The 9837-nt window shown below is 49.4% G+C and overlaps 2 non-coding genes across 2 annotated transcripts; both read right to left on the reverse strand.

Moving 5' to 3' along the window:
• Positions 1–1388: 1388 nt before the first annotated feature.
• On the reverse strand, positions 1389–1514 carry LOC119392068 (U5 spliceosomal RNA). Its single transcript, XR_005183661.1, has one exon. It is a non-coding gene; the product is annotated as a U5 spliceosomal RNA (small nuclear RNA).
• A 3317-nt stretch (positions 1515–4831) lies between these two features.
• LOC119392052 (U5 spliceosomal RNA) lies at positions 4832–4957 on the reverse strand. Its single transcript, XR_005183644.1, has one exon. It is a non-coding gene; the product is annotated as a U5 spliceosomal RNA (small nuclear RNA).
• Between the last annotated feature and the right edge of the window lie 4880 nt (positions 4958–9837).

A 9837-nucleotide genomic window follows, 5' to 3' on the forward strand; every position in this document is an offset into this window, starting at 1 on the left:
CGATATCATATGTATCCAAAATAACTCTTAAGTTGAAGCAGAACCATCAATTTTGTACCAGTTTTATGTATTTGAAGACTTTTTCTAAATATTTGGTAAACCGGAAGCAAGTGCTCGACCGGAAGTGCCTGGAAGAGAAACAAGAGTCTCGCTCGCTGCTCGTGCTACTCATAAAACTCTACGCTCACGCATCCCTCCGAAAACTTCTAAACAATACTCTGCGTGGATTTGTTTTTGCTTTTGAGGTTCCTGTTCATTTTATTTTATTATTTTGTTTGCATTTGATTGACGCAATGTCATCGTTTCCTATATTTTATTTTCGCGATTGATTGACGTTTTTTACGTTAGGGGGTGGAGTTCGGATTGAAGGCAGCTAAACCCTCTCACTGCTTTCACATCTCCTCCTACGCTTTCATCGGACACATTACAGGTGTATCTTGCAATTGATTTCTTTATATAATTAATTACCCATCGGTTGTGCAAATTTCACGTGACACCTTTGGTCTGTAAGTTTCCAATAACTTGTCTAATTAATTAATTGCATGTGATTACTACCAATAACTAGTACTAATTATATACTACATGCACTATAATAAACATTGAAATGTCTACGTGCAGCATACGTGTACTTCCATGTTGATTCCCATGGTTGCATGAACGAACTGCCGGACAACTTACGCACGCTTTTTACTCATAATGAGGTAACACTGCACTTCGTCTCGTGCGAACACTATGGAAGCTACTCGAGAAGTTCGGTCAACGTGACAGACCTACATGGCACCGAAAATGCGCCAAGCCGGACAATAGCGCATAAAATCTGTTTTAGGGGCGAAGCTCCTTATAGCGGCACCCGTTCGTCCCCGTCGTAGTAGTGTGTAACCAATCTTAAAAACGGAGGGGGCATGCACACATGAAGGCTCCCTAAAGACAATGCGCTGCGACAGTACGTGATATGTATCGCCCTCTCCTCTCCTACGGTTCCCCCCTCCCCCTATCTTGCCTCGCGGCGCAGCGGCGCCGACGCAGGCAGCGTCTTGATTGAAAAAACCGACCGCTCGCGCTGCACAACCGTTCACTGACCACTCCGTATATATAGACAGTGGATTTTGACCTCCAAGGTAGTGCGTGTGTGCGATTTCTCCTGTGCGTAATTAAACAATGAAAATTCACAGCGTACATGTAAAATTAAAGTGAGCTGCAAGTCGTCATAAATCTCATCGAACCTTTAGTATAAACGCGGCCGATCTCACGTCGGTGATGATGTACTGGGCAGAATTCACGGAAGATTCACGGTTTACCGATGAACCTCCGCCGCCTCCGCAGCTTCGCCCACACATCATCATTCACTCCGCGGATATGCTGTGACTTTTTTGGATTACAGGACGAAGCCCCACCCAAACGGGTAGGGCCTTACAAAAATTGGCCTGTAGGCTCATTGGAGTGTCCCTCCCCACGGTAACTTTTAGTAAAAGGCGAAAGGTTAATTCGTGTAAGGTGAGGAGAGACGAGAGCGATGATTGACTGAAAGCCGGTCAGAGTCGCGCAGCATGTAAGCAGACCATCGCACTATAACAAGTTTAGCTATTATTTTAAAGTACATCAGCAGGTGCGCTCGTTGATATCCCAGCTCTAGTGGAAACCAAATGATGTAAGCGAATTCTTTCTGCAGGTCTGTTAACTTAATTTTGCTGAACATGTTGAGCTCAGAACTTAGCTTCTCAAAAGGTGTCGAGCACCGCCACGTACTCTGACTTGCAGCGCTGGCAATGCTAGCGCGCTGCGAAAACAGCTTTATCCCGACATTCTTTACAGTAGCGCTCGCAGATCCTTAGGGACATTTCATGCTTTGTCATTTCTCGTAGCATATGCTACGCTGGTTGCCTGATAATATATCTTCATCATTCCCACCACAGAATGTCCATCCTTACGGCACCCACGCCTCCACTGCTTATTTTATTACGTACGTAGTCGGACTGCGTACATGGTCGGACTGCGACTGCGTCGGAGATCCGTGTTTCTTTTAACACGAAAATGTTTTATGCCGGGGTCCACCAAGATTATCATGAAGTATTTCCGTCACGGAAATACGTCAGCAAAATGAACGCCATCAATGGCAAAGAAACAAAAACTATAAGAAAACGTTCCGTTGACAGGAGTCGAACCCATAACTTCTCGGTCGGCGACGACGGCTGGCGGGCGTTTAACCCACTGAGCTACCGCCAAACACAAAATGGACGCTACATGAACGCGCCTTTTATCTTTCACACTTTCCTCTCACAGTGCTCTTGCATGGATGGCTGGATGGATGCTATGAGCGTCACCTTTATAACGGGGTGGTGGCATGTGTGCCACCAGGTTCGAAAAACAAAACAAAAAAACGCACCGTTGCTGCGACCACTGACCTCCATTAAAAAAGGCTGGACGGCGCATCTCCGCTCTGCGAAGCGGGCGCTTGTGAAGCCACCGGAAGATCCCCTGTTTGTCCCGGAAGTTGGCGTCTTCTGTCCGTCTCGGTCGCGCAATTCAAATATTCTCGGGTGGCAGCTGTTGTTATGATCGTTTTTCTTTTTTTATTTTTTCAAACTCTACGATTACGCCTCACTTTAGACGCCGACGAACGCTACACGAAAAGATGACAGACGCCGTGCCGACACCGTCCGAATACGGCGGAGTGCTGCAACGTACAAAATGCGTGAAAAGTAATGCAACTTTGAGATACTTACGCGTAAAATGTCTTCCCTGACGACTTTTCCGGTCGATTCGTACAGTTTACTGTGCTACAGGCAGGTATTTCTTTTAAAAAAGAAGAGAAAAGTTCTCTTCCGGGACAAAAACGGCAGCTTCCGGTGGCTTCACGCCCGCGTGCTCGATGCGACATCCAGCTCCTCCTAGTGGAGATCAGTGGCTGCGACTGTCACATTCGGCGCGTTTCCAATAGAAGAATAATTTCGTTTACCACACCGCGAGGTGGTGGCTTTAGCCCAAGCCTCGCTCATAGCGTCCATCCATATCGAAAAAGGGCTCTCCGACGCTCGCCTGGCTGTCGCACCGCATTCCCCGCTTGCCCTTTGAGAATTAACGTCCAGGCTAGAAGGAACACAAGACGCGCGTAGCGTTTCGTTTCGCGTTTCACGACACTTTGAAGGAGTGCATATCGAGTATCAGTGTTTATTATGTGCTTGTTGATGCCATATTTGCGCGGGATTCACCATATGCGGTGTCCACGTATATGTTAAGAACTTCAGCTACCGCAAGGCTTAAATCATGACCATGGGCGTTATTCATCGGTACGTAGATGTGCCACTAGGCGTCAACGTGAGTGCGTCCACACCAAGCGGTGCTATATCTGCCAAACAACAGTATACATCGTACAAGTTCTCATATACTAATACACTATGAACGATCAATTACTTCTGTGATGACACGTTTCACTTTCCTGTTATACGATTCCTGTGACAGAGGGATCAGCCATATTTTTCTTTAACACGGGCGTCTTTCACGCCAGGGTCCACGAACGCTTTCTTTCGTGACGTCATTTCGATGGAGAAAATGACGTCAGTAATAAACACTCAGACAAACCATAAATAAAAATTAGAAGGGAGTGTTCTGCCGGGAATCGAACCTAAAGCTTCTCGGCACGAAGAGTTGTGCCCGGTCGCTGCACACCCCTTGGGCCTCCAACCCAAGTAGCCAAAAAGGCACGAAAGCACTTTATATTCAATTCTCTCTTATGCGATCATCGACAAATCGCACCGGTGCGCACCGATCGCCCAGGCCCTAAGATGATTGGACGAAACGGCGCACCGGTGCGATGTGATGAAGATGCCATTAATGGCTTCTCCCTCTCACAACGCTCTTTGAATGGGTGGTGCCGTCAACTAGAAGCAGTGAAGTGAAGTACGGCATCACGACACGAACGAGCGCCCGCAATGCATGCTTCGGTAGTCTGAGCACAGCGGAAGCTCCCAGTGCAGCGCATTATAGGCATTCTGCTTCGGTGACGACGCAGTTTTCGCACGTGCTATGTCTTTTGAACTGGATTAGCTATGACGCCTCTTCGCCTGCGCAGTGCAGCGTCCACATGAATCGAAAGCTTTAACACGCTACCTGCTACTTCGCCTGTAGTTGCGCCGAATATGAAAACTACGCTAAGCTCCGTACAAAGGAAACGAACTGCTGCCGACTCCTTGGCCGCCATGTTCAATTTGCAGGCGGATGTTTCTATCCCGGGGTTTATATAGCTAGTACCGCCGAAGTACGGCTTCCAGTGACGCGCAAAGGCGTTTCGGTCTCGCATGGCGGAAAAATCGGCCTCACCGCATCGTTTTCCTGCCGCTTAAGGCACGATCACATCGAGCGCTGATCCGAAAAGCGGACGCGGATTATCCGTAAAAGCGGAAAACCGCGGCCGCTTTCCCGGATCGCTCCCGGACCGATTTTCTCCGCGCGGAAAAGTTGACCGCAGCCAATCAGGGCCCGAGAAGCGCGCGCGCAGTATTGCATAGGGCCGCAAGATGGCGGCACGTCCGCCGTGGATTGCTCCATCCCCGTGATGGAGCGGGAAGTAAACGCGGTCGGTCTGAACAGCCGCGCGGCCTCTCTGCTTTGATATCCGCTTGCGTGCTCTGGGCTCGGTGTGAACGTTCCTTTAGGCGGTGAAGCGAGCGGATTTCCGGTGAGTTTTGCCGCTTCCGCCCCCTTCTAGGCCAAGTGTGAACGCACCTTTAATCCAGCTGCTGTGGCCAGACGAAGGAGGCTTTGAATGCGTACTCGAAGTGGCCAAACGCATGCATGGACGTCAAAGACTACTTTTGGATTGGCAAACCAGGCCCCACCCAAACAGGCTGGGCCTTACAAAAATTGGCCAGTAGGCTCATTGGAGTGTCCCTCCCCACGGTAACCTTTAGTAAAAGGCGAAAGGTTAATTCGTGCGGGGGGTGAGGAGAGACCTGAGCGACGGTTGAATGAACTCTGGCCACAACGGCACCGCACGAAAGCCGACCCTCGCAAAATAACAAGCCATGCAAGTATTTCGAAGTACTGTATCATTTACGCCAGCTGAAATGTTAGCTTTTATTTCTGCAGCCTGAGAGAAACACCTTCGGAATACAGTTTCCTTAACAAAATTTTATTGGAACCTTAGAGCTTCAGGCAATATTTCGCGAAACGTGCCGACTAGAACCGCCTAGTCAGGTCTCGGATCAGTGCTGGCAGTGAACGCGCGCTACGAAAGTGCTTAGTTGCCGGCTGAATGTTTGTGTACTTGTGCACGTTGTGTGCCGATGTGCTATGCAGGAAAGTTTAAAAAAAAAATGATTGCAAATTATATGGCGGAGCTGTTAAGCGTTTCATTATGCCGTTAGCCGTCGACAGAAAACTGTCATCATCCCGAACCGTCACGTGCTCTCGTCGTCCTCTTCTTGCTATTTGTCTACTTCGTTTCTGCTTTCCTCGCAGAACACGTGCGCCGATTTCTGCGGCGTGGGATGCAATAACTCTGGCGGGTGAGAGAACGAGCACAGAGACAGAGAGAGAGAGAGAAAGAGAAATAGAGACAGAGAGAGAAAGACATAGAAAGAGGAAGAGAAATTCTTGGCGACGCGGGAGTCGAACCCACGATCCGAAGGCGAGGATAGTAACCACTCGGCTATCCAGGCACGCTAGCAGAGTACAACATAGGCTTGTATATTATAGCAAGGGGATGAGAAAGGGAAGTGAGGGTGAGGAGGAGGGAAGGAAGGAGGGACAGAGTAAAGCATGGCATAGAAAGAAAGAGAAGGAGAGAAATAGAAAGAAAGGGATGGAAGACAGAGAGAGAAAGAAGGAGAACCAAAGAAATAAATAGAGCGAGAGAAAGACGCAGAAGGAATGAGGAAGCGATAAATAGAGAGAGAAATAGAGAAAGAAAGAAAGGCATAAAGAGAGAACATACATAAAGAGAGAACTAAAGAAATAGAAATAAACAGAGACGAACTAGACGCGGAAAAAAACAGAGAGATGAGAGAAAGAAAGAAATAGAGGACGAAAGGAGAAAATAAAGAATAACAAAGAAGGCCCCCAAGTACACCTGCACTGTCAGAAAAAAATTTGGCCGCGTATCTGCGTGCTTCGCTGCAAATGTCGTCTAAAGACGATAGAAGAGGCGCTGCGTAAGATATGGGCTACTTTTGCGCGACTGCTGTTGAAAATAGTGAACTATTCATTTTAAGCAAGTCCAATCATACTTGCCGTTCTGCCCAGCGACTGCAAAAAAAGAATAGTTCAATTTTAGCATTAATTTAATAAGACTCGTCAAAACAACACACTTTTTCCATCAAAGTAATATAGAAAGCGCGAAAAGATGGTCTGTGATTTCCAATTAAGAAGTTTAGGCATTCCTCGTTTACATGCCTGTGTGAGTATAGCCAACTAAAATGCGTGACTGATGTGCATAGTGTCATATGGTGCAAAATAAATTGCAGAAATTGGCATTAGAGCTGTGCACGGGCCGTATTTCAGAGCCCGAGCCCGGCCCGGGCACGCTTTGTCGAAGGCCCGCCCGAGCCCGACGGCAAGGGCAGCGAGCCCGCCCGGCCCGGCCCGACGTACGAAAACACAATCCTGGGCCCGGCCCGGCTTTTTGAAGGTTCGCTGCGAAAACAAAACATCGTTTTCCGGTAATTTGGCATTTTATTGAGCATATCGAGTAAGATCAAACGACACACGACGAACAGTCTCTAATAGAGACTGTTCGCGGCACTTTGCTATACAAGTAGACGGCCTCATGCCAGCAACAATGGAGTTCGCTCGCCAAAGCCGTCATGTGTATGGGGTATATGCCCATGCAAGCGTCAGCTTGCACGAAGGCGATCTACGTCGGGTCGCTCGTCGCTGTCGCGTGCATTTTCACTCATATGGGATTTGACCCTAAATCTAACGCGGAACAGTCGCGTGGCGCCATCACTAGCTCAGGTGGTGTTACTTCTCTGTTTGTCGGAGTGCAACAGAGGCAGTGTTTTACCTGCTTCTCTTTTGTTTAAAGTAGCGAATGGAAAGAAAAAGCGGCAAAGGGCGGTCACGGAAAAGACGCTGTATGCGTGCTGGAAAACAATTCCCGCTCTTTCTCTATATTTCGGACTTGAGTCGGGCTTTGCGCCGGGCCCGAGCCCGGCCCGATAAAACTCCAAGTGGCCCGAGCCCGGCCCGGGCCCGAGCTGAAAATACGTCGGCCCGCCCGAGCCCGGCCCGCGGGCCGGGTCGGGCTTTCGGGCTACCCGGGGCCCGTGCACACCTCTAATCGGCATAATGCTTCAATCTTTATGCCTTATGATTAAGAATAAATCAAAAAGCGGTGACGGCTGGCGGCATCAGACTTGTGACCTGCTAGGCTGTCGCTCCTGTTCCGCGTGAGCCACGGAGCAAGAATTCTTGAGGAGGCGAAATTGCGCTCGCTCGGGCGTCCTAATAAAGTCACAGAATTGGGCACAGCGCTCACGCGCCCTCTGTCGCGAGAGTCCGCCAGCGGAGAAGGAAAAATGCGCGCGTCCCTCTCACCGCGCTCTCCGACGAAGCTCGCCGTTTCAAGGCCATTCGTCGCCGATTCGCCGTTCGCGTATCACGCCCGAATGGATGTGTTTTTGTGCGTCCTCGCCGGCTCCAAATTTTAACGCGATATCGTTAAAGAGTTTCGCAGAAATACCAGTGTCGGCGTCGGTGAGGCTAGCAATTGAGAAGGCGATGCGCACGGGGCCCGATTACGCTATCGCATTCTACTATTAAAGGCGAAGCTCAAGCGCACTTCAAGTTTTTTTTCGGTAAATTAACGAGAAAAATGGCGTCACATACAGGAAAATTACCAGCGTGATATATCTTGTACAACGCAAAATCTTAAATTTTTGATAAGGTGAACTCAATAAGTTAGGTATAATTTATTTCAACGAATGATAGGACTTACCCAATATGTTATCAGTTCAGATTTAGGTTGGTGCGGCGGCCGCATTTAGATGGAGGCCAAATGCTTAAGGCCCGTGTGCTAACATTTAGGTGCACGTTACAAAACCCCAGGTGGTCGAAATTTCACGTTGTCTTTTTTTGAGAACAGCAGACAAGTAGCTGGGACGGCGCGGCAAGATAGAAGGCACGGCGTCTCGTAACAACGCTGGCCGTTTCGGTTTGTCAAGGAGAACTTCGCCACCAAGCTCGCCACAATAGCGCCGCCTGTCTATGTGACTGTCCGAGAAGTGCTTCTCGCAAACGTAGTCACGAGGCGTCAGCTGTCTGTCTTTTCTTGGTATGGCGCGAGCTCACGCTTCCAACCTCACTGGGTCACCAAGAACTTTGAAGGTAATTACCTTTTCCTTGCAAGACGCGAACGTCCACTGCTGCAGTTCGGCACGAAACATTTCCGCCCTACCCTGAAGAAGCACTGGTCGAAATCTGCAAAGCACTCTCCTTTGTCGTGGCGTGAAAAGCGCGCGCAAACATCGAGGGTTCGGCGCCGCCGGCGCAACGCGCGGAAGCCACAGAGAGCGCTGAAGAGAAAGAAAACCAGAAAATCGCGAAGGGCACTTTCTCTCCCAATGCCACCTACGCATGCGCGCGCACAACATGCGAGCGAGGGGCGCGTGCATGCTGCTGCAGACGTCGTCTGCTCAGGGGCCACTAATAGCAGTTCGTTTAAAGCGCTGTACGGCCTATAATTCTGGCAGTATCGATTAGTAACTGCAGCTAAAATATCTGTGATATCTGCCGATTGATGTTACAGACAGAAATCTTAGAAGTTTTACATTGTACGAGTGCTATCACGATTTTTATGCGTCGCGTCCATAGAAGAGCATGTAAAAGATGGCAGCAGGCAGAAAGCGTCATCTGTCGTGCTTCGGCGTAAACCGCATTCCGCCGCCGCCACGCGATATGGACGCCTATGAATAGGAGGCTCATCACCAGTGTTTATGTGGTGGGTCACACCAGTAGCTTACCCCATTGGACTGCCGCTGAGATCGAAACAGTTGATGTAGGACAGCAGAACCCGGTGGAGCTAGTCAGTCTGCTGCGGGGTTAATTAGAAGCAATCATCGACCTAATAGCGCTGTCAGGGCAAGTATTCGACTGGTGTTGAACATAGGGATCGGAAGAAGCGGCCACCGTGAAAGCATCCACTACGTTGTCTTCGAAGGTGGAAAGCAACACCAAAGAGATGCCTTGCGGCAGCACTTGAGGTGACAAACTCACAACTATATATTCACAAACTAAATATTCACAACTGGAAGGCACGTAGCGTTCCCTGCAACAGGCAGAAGTGTGAGTGGTAATGTAACGCCCCGGCTGATGAGCACATCGCTGATAGGTGTCAGTACATAGTCGACATAGTGAGCGGGAGTAGCAGGGATCACTCACAGGTTCCTGTTGGGCAAACCGGTCTGGGCTGGTCTCATGACGATAAACGGGACCAGCATTTACGGAACGCGGGAAAGTTGCAGTAGGACCCCAACGACTTTCGCAATGGCGAGAAATCAGCCCGATACTTTCCTTTTGTCTAAATAAACTGAATGAATGAGTACGGTGACGGGAGAACACATGGGCTTGCCATCGTGTGTTATCCACGCGGACGGATTGCGGAACGCTCATGGAGAGCCAGGCGGTAATCGACGTGCAGTCGTGAATTGTGGCTCGAGGTCGGTACGGGGAGGCATCGAAATAGAGCAAATACCCATGCTGGCGATCTCCTCTCATACGACTGCTTGAATTAGGGGTAAGGAGATTGAAGAAGAGGGGTCAGGGGACGTCGTTGCCACTGTAGCAGGAGCAGCCGCTTGAAGTTCACGCCTGACGTGCCGTGTTAAGTTATCGCAGGACGAT

The sequence above is a fragment of the Rhipicephalus sanguineus genome, chromosome 4, assembly GCF_013339695.2.
Source record: "Rhipicephalus sanguineus isolate Rsan-2018 chromosome 4, BIME_Rsan_1.4, whole genome shotgun sequence".
Lineage (NCBI taxonomy): Eukaryota > Metazoa > Arthropoda > Arachnida > Ixodida > Ixodidae > Rhipicephalus > Rhipicephalus sanguineus.